This window comes from Bos mutus, chromosome 10, assembly GCF_027580195.1.
Source record: "Bos mutus isolate GX-2022 chromosome 10, NWIPB_WYAK_1.1, whole genome shotgun sequence".
NCBI classification, from domain to species: domain Eukaryota; kingdom Metazoa; phylum Chordata; class Mammalia; order Artiodactyla; family Bovidae; genus Bos; species Bos mutus.
Window position 1 is genome coordinate 55,705,710 of NC_091626.1, and position 16,553 is coordinate 55,722,262.

Here is a 16,553-nt window from a genome sequence, read left to right on the forward strand (position 1 = left end):
GGCTCTAGAGCACAGCCTCAGTAGTTGTGGCGAATGGGGCTTCATTGCTCTGCGTCATGTGGGATCTCCCCAGATCAGGGATTGAACCTGCATCTCCTGCTTGGCAGGCAGATTCTTTACTACTGAGCACCAGGGAGGTCCTTTTTATCAGTTTAATCCTTCCAACTATACTATGTGGTAAGAGGATACCTCTGTTCTCACTTTCACAGAAAAGAAAGCCAAAGCCCAAAGGAAGTGCCAGAGGAGGGACTGACCCGAGCTAGGTCTGATCCCAGAGCCCCAAAGTCTCTCTGGCACAGGCGCACACACCCAGGTCACACACACACACACACACACACACACACGAACAGATGCATCTGTTCCACTGGCCCCTGCTCTGGGGACACCCAGTGACTGACCCTCACATTGACATTTACTTTCCCTCTTCGGTAGGACTGTTCTGAGCACCTGCTCTGCATCCTGTGAGCTCCTCCCTGGGCCTCGGGGCCCAGTGCAAGCAGGAGAGCTCAGGTCCCTGCCCCTGGGTGTGCCTCTGAGCACCGAAAGTGTGGCTAAATCTGAGTAGAGATGCGCCGTGAGTGTAAAATACACACAGAATTCCCAAGACTTGGTAAGAAACAAGGAATGTAAAATACCCTATACTTTATGTGGATCACATGTTGAGATCGTGTATTTTGGGGATATAGTAGATTAAAGAAAAAATGTTTTTAAAAATAGTATTTCCTGTTTTTTCTTTTTTTAACATAGCTGTTGGAACATGTAAAATCAATTACATGGCTCATATGTGTGGCTTGTATTATATTTATGAGGAGCAGCTCTGCTCTGGATAGAAAGAGCAGACTCTCAGCAAGTAAACAAATATAGAAGAGGGGCGGTTGGGGGGAGAGGAAAGTGCTGGAGAAGAAATAATGCAAGGGGTGTGCTGAGAGGGGCCGGCAGGTAGACACAGGCAACCAGGACCTCGGGTCATGAGCAGCAAATAAGGAGAGGCAGAAGGCCCTTATAACCATGAGAATAAGGCATTTTTCACACTGCAGAGGTACCAGGGCCTGTGTCCTAAAGAAAGGAGTCGTCATGCAAAGATCCAGGGGGCTGGACAGACTTCCCACTGAGCCATGAAGCCTGGAGCTGCAAGGACCCTCAAGGTCACCACTTCTGCCTCTGGGTTTTAGAGGGTCGATGTTTACCAAGGTCCTCATGTAGAGCTGGGTGACTCTCCGGTGCCTGCCCTGGTGGTGGTCACTCCACAGAAGGTCCTCTGCGTGCCTTTGATGGTACAGCTAGCAATAAGCTCTGGAGAGAAAATGGTGATAAAACCAAGTCCCTGCTTCCACAAGCTCATAAACAAGGCAGAGAGAGGGATGGCTGGAGATAAAAAAAAGAGACAAAGAAACATCTATGTCAGGAGTGGTAGGTGAACAAATCAAGAGGAAGAGAGGGCAGGTGGGAGCTGGGTGCTGTTTCATCAGTGACCTGAATGAAATCAGGGAGGGACCCCTGAGGAAACCAAGGGGAAGAGAGTCCCAGGGACTTGGAATCGCATGTGCAACTGTCCTGAGGTAGGAACCTGCCTCTCAGTTTCAAGGATAACATCAGGCCAGTGCACTGGAGAAGGGTAGGGAAGAGAAGAGTGACCAAGGTGAGGCCAGGGTGAGGACCTGGATGGACTCGAGTCATGTGGGTGATGGTTTTCTGTAATTATTACCAGTGTTCTAGTACTGGTAGAATACCAGAGGGGAGCACAGGTTTCCTAGAAAGATGACAATTGCCACTATTCACAGGGTCTTCCAAGATGAAGAGGTGCCTCATCTTGGAGGTGGCCCCAAGGCGTGATGCACAAGAAATGGGATAGCCCATGGCTGGGTAGGCACACATTGTCTTATGCTCAGCAACTTGTCTGTAAGAGAAACCATGAGGCGAGGCACTGGGAATGGGGTGGTGGGGTCTTGGGGTGGAAGTCTGGAGCTGTCAGAGAGGCCGGAGGCCCACATGATGACAGGCTCGTGATTTCCTACAGTCAGGGAGCCAAGGCCCTAGCGGCGTACTGAGGTTCTGCTTTCCCAGGCTCTCCCATCCGCCCTCTTGCCCTGGTTTACCAGGCCCCTCCTTTACTCAAGAGCCCACAGCAACTCCGTACTGCCTGCTGTTTTGCTCTTCAGCTGACCCTTTGCCACAGTGATCACTCATGCCCCTCAGGTCTCCCTGTCCAGTGATGATTTGCCAAAAAATGTTGGCTAAGACTGCTGGAGGAAATTACTTGTTTATTTTTTGCTAAGAGGGAAAGACCTGCTTTAATGAATAATTTTTCCCCAAGAAAATGATCCTCTGACCTTCTCTGAGCCACAAAGTCAATGCTGCCTTAGCTGTCCCGGCACGTGGAGACGCTTCCCTGTCCCACAGGGAGTGGCAGGCCCGAGAGACTGCGGTTCTGTGAGCGTGGCTGCGCTCACCGACCTGGCCTGGACTCAGTGGTCCTCCACGGGAGGCCTAATGGCTGTTAACAGCAGGGTGTGTTCAAAGACCACCAGCCTCCCTCCCCATCTGCATCCACTAAGCCAACATTCACTGAGGACCTACTGTGTGCCCGCCACTGTGCTGTGGCCAGACTGCTCAAAATAGGTTTCTATAGGGACAGGCTTATTCCAAATATGCTTCTAGTAAAGAACGGCCATCACCCCCCACCCCTTTTAAATGATTCCTGTACAAACAAAAACCATTCTTTTTAATTTAAGTTTGGCTCCACTGGGTCTTTGTAGCTGTGTGGACTTTCCTCTAGTTGCAGCAGTGGGGGCTACTCTGCTGTGATGCACAGACTTCTCACGCAGTGGCTTCTCTTGCTGCGGAGCACGGGCTCCAGATGTGTGTGCTTCGGTAGTTGCAGCATGCAGGCTCTAGAGCACGGGCTCAGTAGTTGTGGCACGTGGGCTTAGTTGCCCTGCAGCGTGTGGAGTTTTCCTAGAGCAGGGATCGAACCCATGTCCGCTCTTCAGCAGGCAAATTCTTAACCAGGGAAGTCCCAGAAAACCATTCTTTTGAATCTAATAACCACAGTCCACCAAGCTTATAAAAAATCTCTCCATATTCTATCATATCTCACAGCGCCTGTTTTTTGGTCTCCAGGGGAGCTCCAGGATCCTGAGCCATCTGTTTGCCCTTCCTCAGGAAGATGGGCATCATTCTGTAGCAGTTTGCTCATAGGACTCAGAATGGTAAGTTACTTTCTTAGGATCACACAGCCACACAACCTGGAGCCAGGATGGAAGCCCATCCTGAATCTAGAGGGGTCTCCACTCCGGATGCACAGGAAACCACTAGGGGCAATTTTACAACTGCCAACCCCCCCGCAGCTGCCCCAGATGGTCCGATTTCATGGGCAGGGCCTTGGCAGAGGCAGGGGAAGGTTAGAGCGCCCCCAGGTGATTCTAACAGGCTACAGGCGCTGAGAATCACTGTGCCAGAGCCTGTGGTCCGGGGGCAGAGGAACCATCCCAGTTCTGCCACTAACTTGCTGTGTGATTTGCAGCAAATCCCATAACCTCTCTGTTCTTCAGTTTCTTCATTTGTCAAAAGGGAGCTCTCTTTCAGAGTTTGTCCTGTGAGTCATAGGATAATAGGACGATGCTAGAAGCCCTCAGGGAGGGCCACTGTGGGGAAGGGCTTGGGATCCTGGCGACTGGAGGAAGAACAGGCCCAGCAAATGGCGGGGCTGTCCCTCACCTCCCCACCCTGCAGTCTGCGGGGTAGGCTGGAGTTTGGGAGGCACCCAGGGGAGGCCTGCCAAGTCCACACCTTCCTTGTGGCGCTCAGCCCCCACAAGGACTGTAGGACCCCACGGGACTGAGGCCTGTGGATCTCCAGGGCCAGGCCTGGAGCAAGGAGAGAGGCCATGTCTGGTCCTGCAAGTTCAGCAGCCCTGGGAAGGGCTGGCCTGGCCATGGGGCTTCACAGACAAGAGCCCAGCCTGCCCAAGATAAGTAGGGAGAGTGGGGATCCTCTCCTAACATGATTCTCACAACTATCCTTTGTTCTCAGTTCCTGGGGGTAAAAAATGTGTTGCAGAAGAAACAGAGCTATACTTGTTTCAGTTCAGTTCAGTTCAGTCACTCAGTCATGTTCAACTCTTTGCGACCCCATGAATCGCAGCACGCCAGGCCTCCCTGTCCATCACCAACTCCTGGAGTTCACTCAAACTCATGTCCATCGAGTTGGTGATGCCATCCAACCATCTCATCCTCTGTTGTCCCCTTTTCTTCCTCCCCCCAATCCCTCCCAGCATCAGAGTCTTTTCCAATGAGTCGAGTCTTCGCGTGAGGTGGCCAAAGTACTGGAGTTTCAGCTTTAGCATCATTCCTTCCAAAGTAATCCTAGGGCTGATCTCCTTTAGAATGGACTGGTTGGATCTCCTTGCAGTCCAAGGGACTCTCAAGAGTCTTCTCCAACACCACAGTTCAAAAGCATCAATATTTCGGTGCTCAGCTTTCTTCACAGTCCAACTCTCACATCCATACATGACCACTGGAAAAACCATAGCCTTGACTAGACGAACCTTTGTTGGCAAAGTAATGTCTCTGCTTTTGAATATGCTGTCTAGGTTGGTCATGACTTTCCTTCCAAGGAGTAAGCGTCTTTTAATTTCATGGCTGCAATCACCATCTGCAGTGATTTTGAAGCCCCCCAAAAATAAAGTCTGCCACTGTTTCCATTGTTTCCCCATCTATTTCCCATGAAGTGATGGGACCAGATGCCATGATCTTCGTTTTCTGAATGTTGAGCTTTAAGCCAACTTTTTCACTCTTCTGTTTCACTTTCCTCAAGAGGCTTTTGAGTTCCTCTTCACTTTCTGCCATAAGGGTGGTGTCATCTGCATATCTGAGGTTACTGATGCTTGTTTACCAAGTTACAAAGGTGAGTTCACATTCTTGAGTGCTTTTTCAGTGTTTCTGAGATAGAGTTCACTTTTCTTCTGGGACACTTTGGGGTGCACTGGGGCCTTAGTTGGGGACATCAGGGGCTGGGGAGCTGGCGGAGGCCGTTGCCCCTCCCCCCACCACAGCACACTTCCTACTAGAGTGGAGGGGCTCAGAGAGCTCTGGGCTAGGATGTGGGTGTGTGGCTGAGGCTCTGAGAGTAAAAGGGCAGGAAGGCTGGCCCAAGCCCCCAGGAGCTGCCTCAAGCCCCTCTACGGCAAGGAGGGAAGCCCCGCCATCCAGGGCCCATCTCCACAGTTCTCTTGAGTCCTGGGGGGGGCGGGTGGCACTGACCCTTCTGACTGATGTCAGGGGGAGGCGGCTTCCCCGTGAAGTGACAGACACCTCTGTTGTGAGCTGACCCCCCAGACATGGCTCCAGCTCCTCTCCCTGACTAGGAGGACATTTTTCTCCTTGGTAGGAGAAAATCCTGATCCAGAGCAGTCCAGAGGATGCATGTTGACTAGCCACATTCTCACCAAAAATATGGGCCCTGGGGCCAGAATTTCTTGATTCTGAAAAAGTGCCTTCTGCTGGCAGTGCCTCAGTAAGTGGATTGTAAAAATTCTTCTCTGAGTGCGCATCTTCTTGTATATGGGGCCTCCATGTTCAGAGTCTGTAACACGAACCCGTCGTGGCCAGGAAAGGAGCCGCGGTCACCGAGCCGTGTTGCGGGGCATTGGGCCCTCCTGGTGGCAGGGGCTGTGGATCTGCTCTGTGACCTTCAGGTGCGAAAGTGAGCAGTTTCCTTTTGTTTTCTAGCCCCCGGGCTTGAAAGGAAACCCCTTCTGTTGGGTGTGGGGAGCTTTTCTGCTCCTCGGGTCCAAGAAAGTGGAGCTCTGGGACTCCGGTCACCATGGCACGGCCGAGAGTCCGGCTCTTCAGACATTTTCGTCCCTGGCTCAGCCCCGGGTCCTCAGGCCCCGTCCCTCTGAACAACCATGGCCACCCCGGCCCCACCAGACTCCTCCCCATTTGCTGAGACCACAACCTCTGTTCCCCCCTCATCCTGGCATGCTCGACACCCCTCTTCAACTCAAGTCCAATCTCATCCGTCTTCCCTCTGGGACCACACAGATTCCTCTCTCTACCTTCTCCCCATGGACCTAACAGTTCTTAACTTGCAGAGCTGGGATGAGTAGATGAGAGAGCTCAGCCTTTCGTAGAACACAAAATGGCCTCTTCTTCCCAGAATGGAGACAGGGCAAGGGAAAGAAGACACTTTACTCTTCCTTTGAGAATTCAGAACAAAAGCTTTAGCAAACGACACTCCCATCCTCTGCCCACACCCCTGAAACAAAACCAAATCCCGAAGACCAATTTGTTTTGTTTTACTAAATAGCTCACCTTGTTACATTAACCTCATTTTACAGATGAGGAAACCAAGGCTTAGAGGGATTAGTTACTTCAGCTGCCGTTTGGCCTCACATCAGAGTTTGCAGAGATACTGGCCCCACCATTTACTACTCAGTGGGACCAGTGTCAGGTGGTGGGCACTGCTCTGACCTGTGGCCACAGAGCTCCAAGCAGTCACCCACCTGCTGAGACACACGTCTGTCACAACCTTAGCCACAGTCAGTGAGCAGGTAGGACATGACCAAGAGACGATTACATTCCAGCCACTGAAGACGGACGCTAAGTAATCTTTAGGAACGCATCACCGCTGAGGACTCTATAGCTTGCTGCTGCTGCTTCTAAGTCTCTTCAATCGTGTCCGACTCTGTGCGACCCCATAGACGGAAGCCCACCAGGTTCCACCTTCCCTGGGATTCTCCAGGCAAGAACACTGGAATGGGTTGCCATTTCCTTCTCCAATGCATGAAAGTGAAAAGTCAAAGTGAAGTTGCTCAGTTGTGTCCGACTCTTAGCAACCCCATGGACTGCAGCCCACCAGGCTCCTCCGTCCATGGGATTTTCCAGGCAAGAGTACTGGAGTGGGGTGCCATTGCCTTCTCCGACTCTATAGCCTAGGAGTGCTTGATTCTGATCACCTCTCTTGGCCCACGCACCGTGCTCACAGTTGTATGTGTACGGTCTCACATCATCCCCCACAAGAATCCAACTATTACTTTCCTGCTCCAGCTAAGAAAAAGTTTGCTAAGAGTGCTAAGTCACTTTCCCAAGTCCTGTAGTTAAAAAGAAGGTTGACAGAGTAGAATATGAGAGTGAATCTCCTAACTTAAAAAAAAAAAAAAAACCAACTATTTAATATGTTATTTATTTATTTATGGCTGCTGGGACTTCACTGCTGTGGGGGGGTGCTATCTCCAGTTGCGGCGAGCAGGGGCTACTCTGTAGTTGCAGTGAGTGGCTTTCTCATGGCAGTGGCTTCTCTTGTTGCAGAGCAAGGACTCCAGGTGCATGGGCTTCAGGAGTTGCAGCACTCGGGTTCAGGAGTTGTGGTGCATGGGCTTAGTTGTCCCGAGGGATGTGAGATCTTCCTGGATCAGGGATTGGACCCATGTCTCCTGCAATGGCAGGCCAGTTCTTAAGCCCTAGACCACCAGGGAAGTCTGTGAATTTCCCAATTTTAGTCCCGTGTTCTTCCCATAATAGATCAGTCAAGATAACTGGGCGATTTCATTTTTCCGAGCGACAAAAGCAAAGAGGGCAATGCCAGTGTCTGCTGCTTTCATCTGTGGTGACACACCAGCCAACAGGAGACCACAGGGAAAGCAATCAGACATTCCCATCTGCCAGGAACTCCGCGATGGGAAAGCAGCCACCACAGCGGTCATTCCACAAAGGACCACCTGGTGGCACCATTGTACAACAGCTGCATACCCAACTGCTCAGCACACCAAACCCGGAAGACGCCACCCAGGGTAGTGGCCGGCTTTTCACTGAAAGTCACTGGAATGACCTGGAAGTCTAATGAGGCCGTGTCCATGGCCCGTCATAGCTCATGCTCCCCTGATGTCCAGAGCTGCTCTGCGAATAAGGAACTCAGTCAGCTCCTGTCCCTTTACTAAACCATCTATTTAGCAAGCATGTGCTTTGTACCTTGTAGCTATTTAAAATATCTTGACTGTGTTAGATCTTTATTATAACCTGATCTGTTTCTAAAAAGGTTATGCTTCTTTGTCTGGAGGTCCAGGGAGCAACTTTAATGAAGTTCCCCTTTAGCCTGAGAAGATGGTAGGGAGAAGTGTTGGATCTGGGTTGAAGGTGAAGGGGTCAGAGGTCATGCAAGGGCAGAGGCAGGGTTTGACCAGATTAAGGGCCAGGCAGGAAGCTTTGCACAGTCTACCCATGGCCTCTGTAAAGGGTCAGGGACTTGGAAAGCTTTGGCACTGGAGCGAGGAGCGGGGTGAAGTGGGTAGTAAACAACAACTTCTCACACTGTTAATGGACAGTGTCATCTCTATTGCTAAGCTGGTTCTTGGATTTTGGACATTCCTAGGGAGAGTGTGGGGGGCAGGAGCCCAGGGAAGTCTCCAGGTGGGCTCCACCCTGGCTTCAAGACTGTCTGTCACACACTCTGCAAATACAGGCAGTGTCAGGACCCTGACACTTGGGAGAAACAGGAAGTCAAACCAAGGCGCCAGGCATTTTAAAATATTTATTGATTTATTTATCTTTAGCTGCACCGCATCTTCGTTGCTGTGCATGGACTTTCTCTAGCTGTGGCAAGCAGGGGCTACTCTCTAGTTGGGGTGCACGGGCTTCTCATTGTAGTGGTTTCTCTTGCTATAGGGCACACGAGCGTCAGTAGCTGTGATGCACGAGCTTAGTTGCTTTGAGGCACATGGGATCTTCCTGGATCAGGGATCGAACCTGTGTCCCCTGCACTGTCAGGCAAACTCTTAACCACTTGATCCCCAGGGAAGCCCAGCTCCAGGCACTAAATGTGAAGAGATGAGTCTTTCCTGATGGAGAGAAATAATGGGGCAATCAGACCCCTTAGTGGTGATGTCCACATAGGAACACAAAATCCCAGGGTTACCTTCAAAGAGCAGGTGAAATAGAAGGAGATTCTACTTAACAACCTCCAAAAAAGTCAGAACTAAGGTAAGGGGTCAGGAGAGGAGTCAGAGGGGCACCAAGTGTAGGGCAGTGCAGGCGCCTGTAGCCCAAGGAGCCGAGCCAGAGGCAGGATGGAGACCAGCTTCCCAGTGAGGGGCCAGGCAGGGCCTTGGGGTGAGTGCTCAGTACACCTTGGAATACTGAGTGCTGAACTCTGACCTGTTGGGAAGGAACTGTCTTAGTGAAGGAGGGCCCAAGGCTCTCAAACAGAATTTTTTAGTTTTTATTTTCTCTGAAACCTTAACCCTTAGTACAATGAATAGTCAGCATTGGAGAATTTGCTGGATGGAATGTGGGGTTCTGGGCAGAGATTCTAAGCTGTGTTGAATAAAGTTGTAAAGCGATGTGACAAACTGAATTGCAGCTTGAGATGCCCTTTCTTTCTTCTTTTTTAAGCTAACATATTGTCTTATGCTGACAGGTGTCTAATTTTTTAATTAATTTTTATTGGAGTATAACTGCTTTACAGTGTTGTGTTAGTTTCTGCTGTACACCAATGTGAATCAGCTGTATGTATACACATATGCCCTCTTTTTTGGATTTCCTTCCCATTTAGGTCACCACAGAGCACTGAGTAGAATTCCTTGTGCTATATCATAGGTTCTCATTAGTTATCTGTTTTATACATAGCAGTGTGTATATGTCAATCCCCAACTCCCAGTTCATCCAACCTCTTCCCATTTGTTTATTCTCTATGTCTGTATCTCTATCTCTGCCTTGCAAATAAGTTTATCTTGGGCTCCCAGGTGGCTCAGCAGTAAAGAATCCACCTGAAATGCAGGAGACAGGGATTTGATCCCTGGGTTGGGAAGATCCCTTGGAGGAGGAAATGGCAACTTACTCCAGTATTTCTTCTGGAAAATTCCATGGACAGAGGAGCCTGGTGGGCTACAGTCATGGAGTTGCAAAGAGTCGGCAGGACTGTGCGACTGAGCACGCATACATACTATTTTTTTAGATTTCACATATAAGCAGCATTATACGGTATTTGTTTTTCTCTTTCTGACTGCACTTTGAATGACAGTCTTTTGCAAATGGCACAATTGTGTTCCTTTTTAAGACTAATATACCATTGTCTACATGTACCACATCTTTATCCATTCCTCTGTCAATGGACATTTAAGTTGCTTCCATGTCCTGGCTATTGTAAATAGTGCTGTGATGAACACTGGGGTGTGTGTATCTTTTTGAATGATGGTTTTCTCCAGGTATATGCCCAGATGCGGGATTGTTGGGCCATATGGTAGTTCTATTTTGAATTTTTAAAGAAACCTTCTTTTTGTTCTCCATAGTGGTTGTATCAATTTGCGTTTTTTTAAAAAGTTTACGTATTTATTTTTTTATGTGGCTGCACTGGGTCTTAGCTCTGGCACTTGGAATCTCTGATCTTCATTGTAGCTTTTGTGATCTTACTTAACAGCATATGGGATCTAGTTCCCTGCCCAGGGATGGAACCCAGGGCCCTGCATTGGGAGTGCAGAGTCTTATACATTAGACCACCAGGGAAATCCCCTCAATTTACATTTCTGTCCAGTTATTTTTAAAACTACCACACAAAATCTATGAAGAATAAAAATGAGTATTTTAAAATGTCATAGAAAAATAATTGTTGTCACTTATTTAAATATAGTTACAAAGGAAGTTTATAAAAGAATTTGCATTCAAGTATTTTTATTGTGTAACTCAGATAATTTTTCCTTCTGTGTACCCTCACTTATGTGGAAGCATAAAATGTAATAACAATTGTTCTCTAAGAAAACATAAAAGTAAATTATCAACAAAAAGATTAAGAAACACAGCATAACCTCTATACACTGTAGAAATACTTATTTTTACTTAATAATTGGGATTTAAAGGACTTTGAATATTTCTATGTACCTTGTATATCATTGCTAACTCAAAGTACCTTCAGGCTGTTAAATCTAAATTCTAGTCTGTGTAGAGGTGATGCCATCTTCCAAGTATTAAGGGTTGAAATGTTCCTCCCCCCACCCCACCCCTGCAAAATTCATATGTTGAAATCTCAGTCCCTGGCACCCTGGAATGTGCCTGTATTTGAAGATATGTTCTTTTTGTTTTTAATTGGGGTATAGTTGTTTTACAGTGTATATATATATGTGTGTGTGTGTATGTGTGTGTTTTAGTTGCTCAGTCATGTCTGATTCTTTGCGACCCCATGGACTGTACAGCCTGTCAGGCTCTTCTGTCCATGGGATTTTCCAGGCAAGGATACTGGAGTGGGTTGCCATTTCCTTCTCCAGGGGATCTTCCCGACCCAGGGATTGAACCCGGGTCTCCTGCATTGCAGTTGGATGCTTTACCATCTGAGCTACTTTTATACACACACACACACACACACACACCCCACATTTTCTTTATCCATTCTGGGTTCTTTACCAGAGGTAATTAGGATAAAATGGGGTCATTAGCTCAGACCCCAATCTCTGATGACTGGTGTCCTCATAAGATGAGAGAGTCTGGACAAATACACAGAGGGAAGAGTCTGTGGCGCCTCAGGGAGAAGACAGCCATCTGAAACCCAGCAAAGAGGCCTCAGGAGAGACCAGCCCTGCTGACACCTTGGTCTTGGGCGTCTAGTCTCCAGAACAGGGAGGAGATAACTTTCCATTGTTTAAGCCACCCAGTCTGTCGTCCTTTGTTGTGACAGCCCTAGCAAATGGATACACTGAGTTACACAGACTAACAGGGAAGAGCAGTCAGGTACAGGAAGCTAAGACTGCTTCTTTCAGTGATAAATTCCTTTTCACAGAATAATCTGTACATGTCTTCTTAAAGTAGCTATTTTCACCAAAGAGAAAACCATGCATTTTCAAATTTCAAACATGTTCACTTTTATCTATGTCACTGTATATGGTTTGACAGTGACATCACCCTTGTGAGCAAGTCCCCTGTCTTCTAAGGAGTTAGGCCTGTGGTGGGTCGAGGCTGTGGCTCCTGTTGGGGAAGATAACTGAACAGACTGCTCAGGTCCTGTGCCCTGTGGAGCTCTGAGGTAGGTGTCAGGAACCGGCACAGGGAGCCCTGGGACTTGGGCAGGGCCAGCCAGACAGCGATGTGACTTCCAGGCCCCGAGACCAGCTCAGTAAACTCGGCGAGGCCCCTGAGCGGGGCAGGCAGGAGACCAAAGCTGGTCAGGAAGCACTGGCCATGTAGAAGTGCCTGGTGCCAGCCAAGGTCTCCCGCTCAGAACTGGACTGGGGGCCACACCTGGCCAGTGCTCTGTTTCAGAGGCAGTGGCTAACTACTGGCTGAGTGTTTTTAAAATAATCAGTTGACAGATTGAATAGTGCTTTTCAAAATTTGGTTTTGTGTGGATGGGCTGGGTTTTCCTAACATGTAAAGGAAATTTTCTGGGAGAGAAATCTCCAGAATGGGTAGCTCTCGGTGTATGAGGTTGACAGGCCAAGGAGAAAAATTAATTATTATAGAGCTTTGTTGCTTGGGAGTCGGCGTCCTGCTGGCATCGCTGCAGACAGGTGCCTGAACTTTTTCTACAATAACACCATATTAATTTGAAATCCAAAGAACAAAAAGAAAAATTCTCCATCCCCTACTGGATTTTGCATTTACCAGGTTCAGCTTATCTCAGCACTTTCATTAAACGGTAATAAAAGGCGTCTTGTTGGGGTTGGGGACTACAGTGGCTTTGAAATAGTCACTATTTTTAATTAACCAACACTGAAATCGGGTTTTACTGTAATTTGGTATGATTTAATTAACTTCGTGTCAGGCCTTAAACCTCCTTAAAACCAAAAAGTCCTTGGTCAATGGCTCGGGTTAGGTGTTTCACACAGCAGTGGGGCCTCTCAGAAGGCTGGTCTTGTTCTGCCCATCAGCACAGCAGTGGGAACCCCACTTTTGCTCAGCAGCTTATGGAGTAACCTGTTTTTCTGTTTTTATTTGCCGTTGCTGCCAACTCAACGTGTCTGAAGGCTTGTCACCTTTTTGTCCTGGTGTCCATCCACAGGCTCCCGGGCTTGAACCACCCTTAACAAGGCTTCTCCTTTTCCCTCAGACTGTACCAAATCCTGCACCAGCTTCCTTTTTGAAAAAAAAATTTATTTATTAGTTATTTATTGGCTACACTGGGTCTTTGTTGCTGCACATGGGCTTTCTCTAGTAGTGGTGAGCAGGGGCTACTCTTCCTTGTGGGGCTTGGGCCTCTCAATGCGGTGGCTTCTTTCATTGTAGAGCACAGTCTCCAGAGTGCAGGCTTACTAGGTGTGGTCCATGGGCTTAGTTGTCCCGGGGCACGTGAGATCTTCCCGGACCAGGGATGGAACCTGTGTCTCCTGCATTACAGAGCAGATTCTTAACCACTGGACCACCAGGGAAGCCAGCCATCTTCCTTCTCAAAGCCTGTCTGCCTCTGGTCGCCCCCATCCATGGTCCTCGGCTCCCTCCCCTTCTTCTTAATCTGCTCAATCCATTCCCTTTCCAAATGACCCTCTCATTCTTCTGTGACAACCCTCCCACAGCCCTCTAGCTCTCACTGAGAATTGTCCTTGCTCTGCTGAGCTCCAGAAATTGATAGGGGGACCTTGAGGTAAGCATGAGGGGACAGAGGGGACCTGGACAAGTCACTTTGTTTGTTCTCCCCACCTCTGCTCTGACCAGAGTGGCCCGGCCTTCTCCTTGAATTCATGCATGAAGCTTCTGGGTAATATTTGATGTGGCAACAAAAGGTGTCTGTTGGTAAAAATTAGTTAGAAACCACTGATCTGTGCAATAGGACCACGCCCTCCAGCTTCGCAGTTATGACCCAGAACCAGGGAATAAAGCTGCTTCTCTGTTTTCCTTCATTCCACACTCTCTTCAACCCATTCACCCCTTGGGGCTTCAGAGCATCTTATCATTTCGCACCTTTTTGCCTGGAATAAAAAGGCCCCTCTTTTCTGTCTTTCTAATTCTCAGTTATTATTATTATTTTTTTAGACTTTTAAAATGTAAACCATTTTTAAAGCCTTTATTGTACTTGTTGCAATATTGTTTCTATTTTATGTTTTTTTTTAAATTTTTTGGAAGTATGTAATATGAGATCCTAGCCCTCCCACCAAGAATTGAATCCACACCCCGTGCACTGTAAGGAGAAGTCTTAACCACTGGAGTCCAATTCCCGGTTACTGAAGGCCTACCTGCCCTGATGTGGCTGTGTGTGCCCTGACCACTGGGGCTAGAAGGCTCTCTCTCACTCTGCAGGCCCCTGCTCCTCTCACTGGCCTCAGCTGGATGGACCAGGGGACCCTTCATGGCCTTCTGTGTCCTGGCGCAGAAACCCATGCCCACTGGAGAATCTGAGCTGGAGAATGGAGACTGAGCCATTAGGTGACCGTGGCTGATGCCACACGGAGGGACACATGGTGTCAGGAGCGACTTTTCAATCAAAATTGGGAGGTGGGGGTGCAGGCTGTGGGCAAACGGAGAAAGGTAGTCAGCAGAGGCAGGAGAGAGAAGAGGATGGATGGATGGCAGTGACCAGAGAGAGAGAGACCAATTCTTTTTTTTTTTTTTAATTTTTTTTAAATTTTATTTTATTTTTAAACTTTACATAATTGTATTAGTTTTGCCAAATATCAAAATGAATCCGCCACAGGTATACATGTGTTCCCCATCCTGAAAGAGACACCAATTCTTGTCCTCATTTGTGAGACCCTCAGGGAGGTCTTGTAGCAACCTGCCCCTTGCTGGAGTCCACTTGCAGGGGCCTCTGCTCCTGCCCACAGAGAAGCTAGCTCACATCCCCTGGATTGGACCTTGAGCGCCTCAGGGCACAACTTCATCTCATTCAGCTTTTATCCCCTGAAGCCCACACCACAGGAGCATGTCAGAGTGCGCGTGTAGGAACCTGAGCCACTTGCCTGCCTCAGAAACACAGTATGTTTGCACTTTAATGCTGAGTGCGTGCAACCCAAACCCGGGTAGGGAGTGATTCCGAACCATGGGTACTGACCACCCACCAGGAGGGCCATAATCGAAAAGATGACAGTAAGGAGCATTCTCAAGGATGTGGAGAAAGCAGAACCCTCATATGCTGCTGGCGGGAGTGTAAGATGGCGCAGCTGCTGTGGGAAACAGTCTGGCAGTTCCTCAAAAGGTTAGACATAGAGTCATTCTGCTGCTGCTGCTGCTGCTGCTAAGTCGCTTCAGTCGTGTCCGACTCTGTGCGACCCCACAGATGGAAGCCCACCAGGCTCCCCTGTCCCTGGGATTCTCCAGGCAAGAACACTGGAGAGGGTTGCCGTTTCCTTCTCCAATGCATGAAAGTGAAAAGTGAGAGTGAAGTCACTCAGTCGTGTCCGACTCTTAGCGACCCCATGGACTGCAGCCCACCAGGCTCCTCCGTCCATGGGATTTTCCAGGCAAGAGTACTGGAGTGGGGTGCCATTGCCTTGATCCAGCAATTCCACTCCTAGGTCCGTACCCAAGAAAAATAAAAACACACATCCACTCAAAAACTTGCACATGGATGCCCAGAGCACCATTATTCATAATAGCCAAAAAGCAGGAAACCACCCAAATATCCCCATCAGCTGATGAATGAATAAACAAAATGTGGTTTGTCCATACAATGGTTTATTACTTGAGAATAAAGAGATGAAGTACTGAGACATACTGTAACACGGGTGGACCTTGAGAACCCTGAGCTAAGTGAGTGTGCTTAGCTTCCATGCGCTTCCATGTGGTCATGGAAGACCACACAGGAATCCATTTATACGAAATGTCCAGAACAGGAAAATCCATAGAGATCTATAGAAAATATATGAGTGGTCAACAGGACCTGGGCAGAAGGGAAAACAGCAAGTGACTGCTAATGGGAATAGACGTTTTTGGGAAGGTGATGAAAATGTTCTGAAATTAGATAGTGATGATGTTTGCATAATCTTGAGACTATACTAGAAACCCACTGAATTGTACACTTTAAAATGGTGAATTTTATAGGGTGTGAATTATATCTCAATTTTAAAAAATGGGCTCCCCTAATGATTGAATATCTAAACACCAAACAGCAATGATGTCTGATATGGTAAAAAAAAGAGACAACCAGATATTATGAGCTTCCTTTGAAAGAAAGAGATTCCATCACCTATGAAGCAGCTTTGCCAAAGGAAAAAAACAGGTGAACCTGAGTCCAGGCAAGCCCATACCTCCAACACAAATTTAAGGAAAACAGAGAGGCAGGGAAACATGTAAAATGACATCATGGGGAAGTAGTCCAGACTTCAGGAAACTAAATTGGAAAAATGACTCAGTTACTTCAACAAACAAATTCCAAAAGAAAAAAGAAAAAGAGAATGTGGGGGATAAGGGAACAGCCAATTGCTATATGTGAAAGTTACCTGATTCTGAGTCAAATGACCTGTTTTTAAAAATTAGGGCATTTGACACTTTGGAAATGTGAAGGCTGACTAGATATTTGATAATATTGATGCAACATTGTTAATTATTTTCAGATCCCCCCCCAGCTTTATTGATATATAATTAGCATATAACATTGTATAAGTTGTTACATTGGCATGTAACATTGCGTAAGTTTAAGGT

At 47.9% G+C, this 16,553-nt stretch overlaps 1 long non-coding RNA gene across 1 annotated transcript in view; it reads left to right on the forward strand.

Annotated features, from left to right (window-relative positions):
* The window catches only part of LOC138989521 (uncharacterized), a 46,788-nt gene that overhangs the window by 12,511 nt on the left and 17,724 nt on the right, over window positions 1–16,553 (forward strand). The window contains exon 2 of the long non-coding RNA XR_011465813.1: window positions 3,121–3,209. This is a non-coding gene — a long non-coding RNA (uncharacterized lncRNA). The remainder of the gene's footprint in view (window positions 1–3,120; window positions 3,210–16,553) is intronic.